This window comes from Neophocaena asiaeorientalis, unplaced genomic scaffold, assembly GCF_003031525.2.
Source record: "Neophocaena asiaeorientalis asiaeorientalis breed wild unplaced genomic scaffold, Neophocaena_asiaeorientalis_V1.1 scaffold138, whole genome shotgun sequence".
NCBI classification, from domain to species: domain Eukaryota; kingdom Metazoa; phylum Chordata; class Mammalia; order Artiodactyla; family Phocoenidae; genus Neophocaena; species Neophocaena asiaeorientalis.
Window position 1 is genome coordinate 6,900,708 of NW_020172632.1, and position 10,982 is coordinate 6,911,689.

Below are 10,982 nucleotides of genomic sequence, written 5' to 3' on the forward strand. Positions count from 1 at the left end.
TAGGGGAATAATGGGGGATGAGGCTCCCATGTGAGCGGGGTCTGACTGTGGAGGGCTTTGAACACCCGGATAGAGCTGGACTCAGTGTACAGGCAGTAGGAGCCATTGGCTTCTAGAGAGTGCTGACCTGAGCTTTTCTTGGAGGAATGAATCCATTCTTGGGGGAGGGGGGCGAGGGGTGTTGTGTGCGAGCTCATGTGAGGCTGGATTTGGAGGGGCCAGAGCTGGAGGGAGGGGGAGTCCCAGGTATGGAGACGCACAGAAGAAAGGCAGGGTCTGAAGGAAGCTGGGGTTTGAATGACAGCGACCTAGTGCACACCCCAAGGCCACAGCACCAGGTGGAGGAGCAGGGCCGGGCTCACGGAGCTGAACTCAGAGTTCAGCAGAGCATGGACTGGGGTGAAGGCAGGCAGGGCAGGGAGGAGGTGAACACTCTGGCCAAGGCCTGGGGTCCAAACCTGGCCCTTCTACTCGCTTCCACAGCGGTGTGACCTTGGACAATATAACGATCTCTCTAAGCCTCAGTTTTCCCATCTGAAAAAAAATGGTGCTATTAATAGTACCTATCTCATAGAACATTCCAAAGATAAAATGAGATGATACATACACAGCTCTGAATACTGGGCCTGGCTCACAGTAAATACAGAACATGTGTTGGGTTTTTCCCTTCTTATCACCCTCTATTCTCAGTCCCCTCCCCCAGACTCTTCTTTCCATGAGCACCCACTCCAGTGAATTCCATATATGACCCTAAATATATATGTATCTTTGTAAAATTTGTAGAGTTGTTTTGGGTGCCAGAGGTCTCATTCTGTGTCTTTCCTCCCCCCCCCCCGCCCCCCGCACATACTCAACACTACATGTTTGAAGAGCTCTTTGTTGCCTCCTGTTACTCTATAGCTTTCTGAGCATAAATGCACTCCATTTTACTCATTCATTACCCCCTGGTGATGGACACTTATATTGCCTTGAACTTCTCCCTCTTATAAATAATTCCTTGACAAACACCCTTGTATACATCATGGATGAGTCCCTTGTGGACCTGTGTGAGCATTTCCCTGGCATACCCGGGGGTGCACCAGGGGTGCAGTTGCTACCTTACGGGACACACACCTACTTGACTTTACTAACTATTGTCAGGCTGCTTTCTAGGATGACCCAGCAGCAGCATGTGAGAGCATCTACCTCCTGCATGCCTGTCAGCACTTGGTATTGCCCACCATTCTAATTTTTGCCTCTATGATGAATGTAAGGTGCCCACACTTTAATTTGTGTTTCTTGCGTTGTTAGCGAGTATAAGCAGCTCTTCACGCACTTGTCGGCCATTTGGGCTTCTCCTTCTGGAAATTACTTGTGTCCTTCGCACATGTTTCTGCTGGGTTTCCTGGTCTGTCTTCCTGTCAGGGGCTCCACAACCAGCATTGAGGACAGCCTACGGCACTTGCCTCAGAGCAGGTCTGTCCTCTGGGGATGGGGAGGTCAGGTTGGCATGAAGGGCCTGAGCTCTGGCAAACCATTGCCCTTGGTCCCAGGTGGCATTGCCATCCAGTTGCTGTCATTTCATAAGTCTTCCTTGAGTGCTTACCCTGTTTGGGCTCCAAGGACCCAAGCAACTTGTGCTGCTGTTGCTTCTAAGGACTCGGTGCAGTGAGGGAAGCAGACTAGGCAGAAGAGACTTACTCCAAAGATTAAATAAGGTGCTGCATATAAAGTCCTTCCCTGTTAGAGCCCCTGTCCCGCTTGACGGTCCTGGCTTGGGTAATGGAAGAAAAATTCATCACTGCATCATGGAATCCACAGCTACCTTCTAGGGAAGGCAGCTCTGAAAATGGAAGGCCCTTTGGGCCTCCAAAAGGATGCCTGGGGCCAAGTTTAGGGCAAGGGGTCTTGGAGAACTGCTTAGCTTACCTGGGGAAAACTTGGGAGAGGGATGGAGTTGTGAGGAAGGACTGAGGAAGAAAGAAGAGGGGAGAGGAGAAGGGAAGTCCCTGGTGGCCTAGTGGTTAGGATTCTGGGCTTTCACTGCTGTGACCCAGGTTCAGTCCCTGGTCCGGGAACTAAGATCCTGCAAGCTGTGCGGTGTGGCAGAAAAAAGAAAAAGAGGGGAGAGGAGAAGGGAAGTCCCTGGTGGCCTAGTGGTTAGGATTCTGGGCTTTCACTGCTGTGACCCAGGTTCAGTCCCTGGTCCGGGAACTAAGATCCTGCAAGCTGTGCGGTGTGGCAGAAAAAAGAAAAAGAGGGGAGAGGAGATAAGAGATAGGGTGAGGTCTGTAGAGTGAAGAGGCCCAAGCATAAATCTCATCCCCTCCTGCGCAGGGATGTCTAATGTTCAATTTCAAGTCACTGGAACTACTCCTCGGTTTCCTTAACCCTTAGCAAAGCCCACCATGTCCTCATTTGCTGTGGCTGAGTGTTTTGTGGAAACGGAGGCAGCAGGTGAGTTTCTGGCCAAGTTTCATGGCTTATGACAAAAGTCTGCACCCACAGGCCAGTGAGATAGTCCAAAAATTGAGCAAATACAGCCAAAGCAAGAATCTGGAATCGGGTGATCATGGAAATACAAGTCAGTCCCTGGGTACGTGCAGAAATGTGAAATGTGGAGGAGTTCCAAGGGTGAATGGAGGGTGGGAGGCAATCTTATTTAATTCGAAGAGGGTTTTGTAGCAGATTGTATTTTTCAGAAATGATTCCAATAATATAATCCCCTCCCATATGCTCCTCTTTTAATATGACTTTGACCCTCCTAATATCAAATCAAGAGATGGGGTCCGTATGTCCTTTCTTTGAACCTGCGTGGACCTTGATGACTGCCTTGACCAACAGAGTGTGGCAGAAGTGACACTATTGGGGACTTCCCTGGTGGCACAGTGGATAAGAATCTGCCTGCCAATGCAGGGGACATGGGTTCGATCCCTGGTCCTGGAAGATCCCATATGCCACGGAGCAACTAAGCCTGTGCGCTACAACTACTGAGCCTATGCTCTAGAGCTTGCATGCTGCAACCACTGAGCCCACTACTGAAGCCCACGTGCGTAGAGCCCATGCTCCGCAACAAGAAAAGCCACCGCAAGGAGAAGACCGCGCACTGCAACAAAGAGCAGCCCTCGCTCGCCACAACTAGAGAAAGCCCGTGCGTGGCAATGAAAACCCAACGAAGCCAAAAATAAATAAATAAATAGATTTTAAATCTTAAAAAAACAAAGAAGTGACACTATTTTTATGACTAAGTCTAGGTCATAAAAATGCCAAGCATGTCTGCTTTGTTCTCTTGGAGAATTCATTGTGGTGCAAGTCAGCTACCATGACTGCCCTAAAACTGCCACGTTGTGAGGAAGCCCAAACTCTTTACGTGGAGGGATCATGTGGAGAAGTCCGGAGAAGGGCTTGGCTATCCCCCAGCTGCTCAGCCCTCTGCTGTTCCGTCTTCAGCTGCTGTCTAACTACACCACATGGGGGACCCTGAGCCAGAAGAGCCCAGCTGTACCCTTTCCAAATTCCTTGCCCACAGAAGTCACAAGAGGGAAGCCAACGACTGCTGTTATTTTAAGCCAGGAAGGTTTGATATGATTGGTTACACAGCAATAGATAATCCAAATGGGTTTATACTTATTTTATTATCAGTTTTTCCTGGTAGACTGTAGTTTCTGTTTTCTGCTCTATCCCCAGCAGTTAGCCCGTAACGTACTACGCTCCACAGATATTTGTTGTATAAATGAAAGTTAACAGACCATATCAGCATGGTGTTGGGGGAACCAAAGGGGTGTGGGAGCCCAGGGGGGCTCCTAACCCGGACTGGGAGATCTGGGAAGGCTCCCTGGAGGAAGCGATACTGCTCTGAGTCCCTGGGCAGGGCTTGACACACAGGAATATTATTCCTCATCTCTGGTGCTGCTTGTTTGCTCTTGGCCCAAATGAGGCTTCCTGGCTTGATGTGCATCAACTAGGCTGATCCCTGTGTCCATTTGTAGACTTCCTCTTCCCTCTCCCTGTTGCAGTTGCAGTTCTCTTTTCTCCCTCCCTTGTTGGGCCTGCGGGCTCACTCCTTCTGCCTCCTCTGACTCTGGGTCTGGCTGGAGAAAATTAAGTCAACGGGGAGGGAGGAGTTGACATATAGATGGTCTAGTAATTGAATTTTTTTTTTTTTCCCGGCTCTAGCCCTTTGTCCACCCCACAGAGAGCAGGAGGAATTAGCTCTCTAGACAGTGGTTTTTCCTTGCTGAGGAGCTCTGGTGTTGCCTTCTCTGCCTAGACCAGCGGGGAGGAGAGGGGAGTGGCAAGCAGGAGACTTCTTAGGGTCCTCTAGGCTAAGCCTTGCACGGAGAAGGAAACTGAGGTCCAGGGAGGGGAGGGATTCTCTGAAGGCCCTAAGTGGGTTAACATCTGAGCTAGGACTAGAAGGGAAGGCAACTGGGGCCAGCCCTTGAACTGCCCCAGGATCGTGGCGGAGAGCAGAGACTGCAAAGGCCTTGGTGTGTAGCAGGGACACAGGGGCAGCAGGCTACAGGAAACCTGGGGCTCCTGGTCCCTGGCAGTCCCTATACCATTGGTTGGGGTTTCCTTGTCTGGGAGGGTGTGGAGTTAGTAGGGTGGCCAGGCTGCTGGGCACCCAGGAGGTGATGCCTGTTGCCCTGTAGGTCCAGCCACCCTGCAGGACCTGGCTACCTTGCAGGTCTCTCTTCATTGTAGAGTACCCTCTATGGGCAGAGGTGGGTGCCAGGGGGTTGGTAGTGACCTTGGGCAGAGGGTTGGCAGGACTGGAAATAACCCGGCTACGTGCTCTAAATCTCACCATTCTGAAAAATGAAACGGCCTCTTGGATCTCACGCAGCTGCAGTGCGTTATGGAGGGCACTGCTCATAGAAGCCCTCCGTCAATAGGGCCCGTTACTGCCTCATTGTCCAGATGATGACACTGAGGCTCCAGGAGGCCCTCCCTGGCTCTGGGTTGCAGGTTACCAAGTGGCAGCCCTGGAATTCAAACCCAAGACCGCTGAGCTCCCAAGCCCTCTGTTCACCCAGGATTCTCAGCTCCTCCTCCTCCAACCCTGCGGGGGTGGGAGGACGCATTTACCCCATCCCGTAATGAGCTGTTTCCACCAGGGGGTGTCTGCAGAGCGACTGCAGGATTCCAGCTGCTCCAGGAGGGAGGCAGGGGTGGCTGTGGGATGGGCTGTGCGGGTCTGGGCGTCTGGCCGCCCGGGGAGGGGTGAGATTGGAAAGTCTGGGTTGAAAACTCACCCCAGGGTGTGGGGCGTGCTGAGGGGAGGCGGGAGGCTGGTGCAATCCGGGAGCAATCCAACATTTCTCCCTGGGCCAGCCTGGTGCACCTCCCAGCGACCCAGGGGCCTGGGAGGGAACCCTGGCCCCAGCATTCTGGCCTGGTTCCTCCCTGCCTGCCCCTCTTCCTCAAATTTCTGAGGATTCTGAGCTTAGCCTGCCTACTGTCTGCTTGTCATCCCTACAGAGCTGGCATTTCTGTGGCTTGATGTGACAGTTATGTACTTTGCAGCCAGACAGATCTAGGTTCAAATCTAAGCCCCCCTGTGACCTTGCGGGGGAATCCCTGACCTCTCTGAGCCTGAATTTCCCATTTTAATATGGGAATAAGAAGCTGTGTTTTGTGGGGTTATCACTGAGGATCAGTGATAATGCACGAAGAGCTGTGTACAGGGTGATAAACCCTGCCTTGGCCACCTGGCCTGCTGACAGCGGGGCAGACCTACTGGGCCACATAACCCGGACCCGGTATGCCCCGTGCACAGCAGATGCCATGATCCTGAGATGGGCCCCTCACACGCAGCAGATGCCTGCTGACAAGCCCAGGCTGCAGGCAGCTCAGGGGCTTTGCTTTCCTCACGCAGGGCAAGCAGTGCTTGGTATTTGGCTTTAAAAAACCTCATTCCTGGACTTCCCTGGTGGCGCAGTGGTTAAGAATCTGCCTGCCTAATGCAGGCGACATGGGTTCGAGCCCCGGTCCGGGAAGATCCCACATGCCACAGAGCAACAAAGCCTGTGTGCCACAACTACTGAAGGCTGTTCACCTACAGCCCGTGCTCCACAACAAGAGAAGCCACCACAATGAGAAGCCCGTGCACTGCAATGAAGAGTAGCCCCCGCTCACCACAACTAGAGAAAGCCTGTGCGCAGCAACGAAGACCCAACACAGCCAAAAAGAAATAAAATAAATATATTTTTTAAAAAACCCAAAAAATACCTGATTGGTTTCTCCTTTACCAAAGTCGCAATCCCTCAGAGCCTGGACTCTGTGCCAGATTGGGTGACCCGCTCAGTGGTAAAACTTCCACTTGGCACTCATTCATCTTTTTTTTTTTCTTTAACATGTTTATTGCTATTTTTTTCTTTAGCATGTGCCTGGTATCCAGAAGGCACTCATCAAGGGGTAGCTATCACTGCTCTTCACTTTGGAGAAGATGCTGTCCCACTGACTCTGTCCCCTAGGAGGGAAAATAGGACGACTAGCATGGGTCTTTTGAGGTGGATACCTTCTGGCATGGTGTGCAAGGCCCGCTCTTCTTCCCCAGGAACTGTCACCCCAATTTTCCACAGCAAGGCAGTTGAAAGACTTGCCTAGGCATCTGGCACACAAGTGGCCAAGCAAAGACTGACACCCAGTCTTCTGGACTCCCAAACCAGTGCCCCTGCCTCTCCTCACTAGAGGTCACTGAGGGAGCAGACCTGCTGAAAACAGGACAAAGGTGAATTCTCTCAGCTTCTTTCTTTCTTTTTTTTTTTTTTTTTTTTTGTACCGCGGCCCCTCACCGTTGTGTCCTCACCCTTACGGCAGGCGGACTCTCAACCACTGCGCCACCAGGGAAGCCCTCAGCTTCTTTCTTGCAGCAAGTTAACCAGACTTGGGCTCTGGGTGAATATGGGATTTTGTGGAGCGTTTTTAGGAAGGGCTGAGTTTGGAAGAAGAGAGTCTTGGAGGGCCCTGCCCCACTACTGGGTACCTTGCCCCTGTTGCCTTGGTTTCTGTCCCTCGCTCAATTCAGAACCTCCCCTATTTCCTGAAAGAGAACTGAACTGCCCAAAACTGTTCATAAGCAAGTGGGATGGACTGAAGTTTAAGGCAGAGATGGACGAGGCTGTTTCTGTTCCTGCTTTATAGCAAAGAGCCTAACAGAATCCATACTAGATGTTCTGCTCCCCATGCCCCTGCCCGGCCGCCTTCCCCGGGGGCTCTGCCCCGTCTTGCCCTCTCACAGATGGCCTGCTCACCTTCACCAGCCTTGGTACTGCTGTTTCCTCCTTACCGGCTTCCCTCCCCGTGGCCGGTGCCTGGAGTGGTTAGTCCTTTTTCAGTCCCGGCCTGATCCAGGGAAGCCCTCCAGCCACCCTGCTCCAGCCCTGCCCCCCCACCCCCCCCCAGCCTTCCTGGCTTCTGTTGTCTTTGTAGTTTTCATCTGCAGGGCCTTTGTTGATTGCCTGTCCCCTTCTAGAATGGAAGCTCTGTGAGAGCAGGGACTTGGACTGCTCTGTGCCCAGGACACCCCCAGGAACGCAGTGGTGAATAATCCACTTTAAGCTCTTTTTTTCTCAAACTCACCTGTGCCCCAGATCCTGGCTTAAATTTGCACACCTGAGTTTACCTCAGGACTCCAGGCACTTTATAGCCACACCTTCTCCCACTTTTGCTAACACTTGGTGTTTGCCCTAAACAAACACTACCATGTGCTTTCCACATATTAACTTAATTCTCACAAAACCCCCTTGAGGTAGGCACTGTTATTATCAGCATGCCCGTTTTACAGATGAGGAAACTGAAGCTAGAGAGAGCTGGTCCAGTCCTACACGGTGAGTGAATGGCAGGGCTGGGGTTGAAATGGAGATGGTTGGTTCTCTGGAACCCCTACTGCAGACTGCATCTAGAAGCAGCAAGATACTCTCACCTGCTGCTCAGGGGGCAGCGTCCCCACCACCCCTATCCCTACTGCTCCCTAGATGGCTTTTCAGAGTATTTCTGATGTTTGTTCCACACTGTACATGTCTGGATGAGCAAACTTTCCTCCATCTTTTACACATTTAACAGAAACCAGCGTGAGAAAAAAGGACAGTGCTTAAGGAGATGGGAGCCTCTGCTGGAACCCAATGGAACTGGGTCTGGGGGAGGGATGGGCGCGGTCTACAAAGCCTCCTGGAATCTTTTTGTCTCTCTGAACCCCTCATCTGCCCCTTCCTCATGGTCCTCCCTTTCATTTGTCCTCTCTGGGCTCCAAGTGGACGATAACCTCCCCATGGCTCTGAAGCACTTATATACCTTTCAGTTCCCAGGGGAAGAGAGAGAATCTAATTGGCTGAGTTTGGACCAGGTAGGTCCAGTGGGGCCCTGTCACCTGTGACTGGGGGAGAGGGTGTGAGGGACACACATGGTGGTCATGGCCTTGGCCTGTGTGTGGAGGTGTAGTCGTCAGAGGAGAGGGGTGGCAGTGAGCTGTTCAGACAGCGCTAAAAGTACCTGCTATGGCCGTGAAGATCCTTGAAGGCTAAACTAAGGGACTTGTCCTCCAGGGGTTGTTTAAGCCAAGGAGTAGCAGACCCTGATTCACAGCTGAAGGCTTGCTTTGGTTGCTGGAGGCGGAGGTGGGCTACGGGGAGACCAGGGAGGGGCCCATTACTCCTGTGTTAAGTGGTGAGGGCCTGGACGTGGGCACAGCGCCCCTGAAGAGGAAGCCACGGCACATGCTGCCTCCTTCTCTGGGCCATTTTTATTTCCTCCCTCCTGGGCCAGCTCTAAGACCCATCCATTGATTCTGAGCCCTTACTCCACGCCAGGCCCTGTGCTGGGTGCTGAGGCCCTGCCCTGAGGTGCTCACTGCTGTGGGAGAGACAGGACATGGACACATACCTCACTTACACTGGGGAGTTGATGTGTGGGAAAGGAGGGTCAGGCGAAGTGCTTCTGAAGATCCCAGGAGGCCAAAATTACTCGGGGTTGGGGCCTGGGGCGGGAGGGAGGATCTGGACCATATCCTTCAGAGTTAGCATGAGGCAGGCCCGGAAGAACAGGTAGGAATTGAATGCATGGAGCCATGGGTGAAGGACTTTCTGGGTGGAAGGGACAGCGTGGGCAAAGGCCTGGGGTTGGAAAAGTATGCGGCGTGGCTGGCACTTCTATGAGTGGGGTGTGTGGAGCTGAGTAATGGGAGGAAGGCAGGAACCTTCCCTCGTGGAACATTTTAAATGCCAAGCTAAGGGGTTTAGACTTTATGCTGTGGCAGTGAGGAGCCCTTGACCATGAGCAGATAGTGATGTGGTCAGTGTTTCCCTTCAGGACTCTGATAAATTAAACTGGCGAGAAAGGCACTCAGGCCTTCGGAGTGCCAGGGTCTGGGGGACACCTTGGTGCCTTGAAATCCTCCTCTGAAATGCCCATCCCCATATCCCAGGGCCTTTGGGAACACAGCAGGGTAGTCGACGAGGCCAGGAGAGGTTTCTGCAGGCACGGGGTGGCCGTGGTAGCCGCCACATGGCCGAGGGCCTGCAGAAGCTGCTGATGGCTGGAAGGTAATTAACAATTGTAATCACTCCTGTCATGACATCATTAAACTCCGATTGCACCGGCTGGGCAGCTGATGGATGGGCTCAGGAGTCACAGCTCGTGGGAAGGGCAGGATCATTTGTCCGTCGGCAGAAGATCAGCAGTGGGGCCCAGGTCTGTGCACGTGAGGTGCTGGTGGGGCCCCGAGGTTCTGGCTGCCATCCTGGGCCAGGTCGGGGCAGGTGAGGCTGGGCCCAGGCCCCGAGCAGGTCCAGATTCTAGCGTTTGACGGTAGGTGTGAGCTGGGGGATCTTGAGCCATCAGGCAGTGGAGGTGCCCCAAGGCCCCGTGATGGGGGCTGAGTCGGGGCACAGGTTGTGGGGCTCTGGGCGTCCCACTCCTTTTGCTTCAAAGCTTTTCTCTCTCTAAATGGAAGCGTTATTTTTGTTGATTATACATGAGTACTGAGAAAGAAATCCAAACAATATGGAGGAAGTATGTCTTCCACGATCCTGTTCCCCAGACATCCTCATTCTTAAAAGTTTGGCTTATGTTCTGGTTCCCAAGGCCCCTGCCAAGATTCTACCTGCTCCGTGGGCTATCCCGGTGACCTCCCAAGAAATCCCCTTTTGGGCTTAAAAATAGTTTGATGCTATTCCTTCCAGGTGTGGTCAAACTCAAGGAATAGAAAATTCCTACCCCCTCCCCACCAACCTGCGGTCCCCCCAGCCTATCCCCCTCACCCCACTGCCAGGCCTGGTTCCTAGGGTGGTCTGCCACTTTCATTCAGTAAGCTCAGGAACAAGCTGTAATGTCCCAGCTTCTGCTGGTTCGTTGTGTTGCCAAGAGCAGAAGCTGCATGGAAGGCTCTCGTTTAGCCAGGCCCTGCGTATTTGCAGATGCTGTCTCGAGGCCTGGGGCGAGGGTGGAGGGGAGAGGAGGAAGGGCTCAATTGCTTGAAAAAGCAACAGGAATTGGGGTTGTGCATGGGCAGCTGGGCACAAGGGTGGAGAAAAACAAGGCCCAGGTGTGTGGGCGTGGGCTGCAGGAGTGTCTCCTCCTGTCTGCACTTCCCCTTGCAGCTGAGGTTGAAGGTGTGTTGGAACGAACACTCTTGGCCTCCCTCTCCACTCCTCTTGCTTGTTCCACATTGTGTGGGAGGAGGGGTGCTCCATCTGAATGATACGATTGTGGGGAGCCTGACAAGCCAGAAGATCAGACCTGGTTAGCCTGGGGCAGAATCACCGCTTTATAATGCAGTGTCTTTGGAGACAGGGGGAGTGGGCTGTTTGACGCTGCATATCAAATTATCCCATAACTAAGTGGCATAAAGCAACCCTGTATTCTGCTCACAGGTTCTCTGCATCACATTCTGGGAAGTTCTTGTTCAGGATCTCCTCAGGTGGAATGCAGGCAGCCTCTGGGGCAGATTCTCTCCTTTTTTCCGGTGGTTGTTAGGGGGATGGGAGGGGGATCATCTTGCC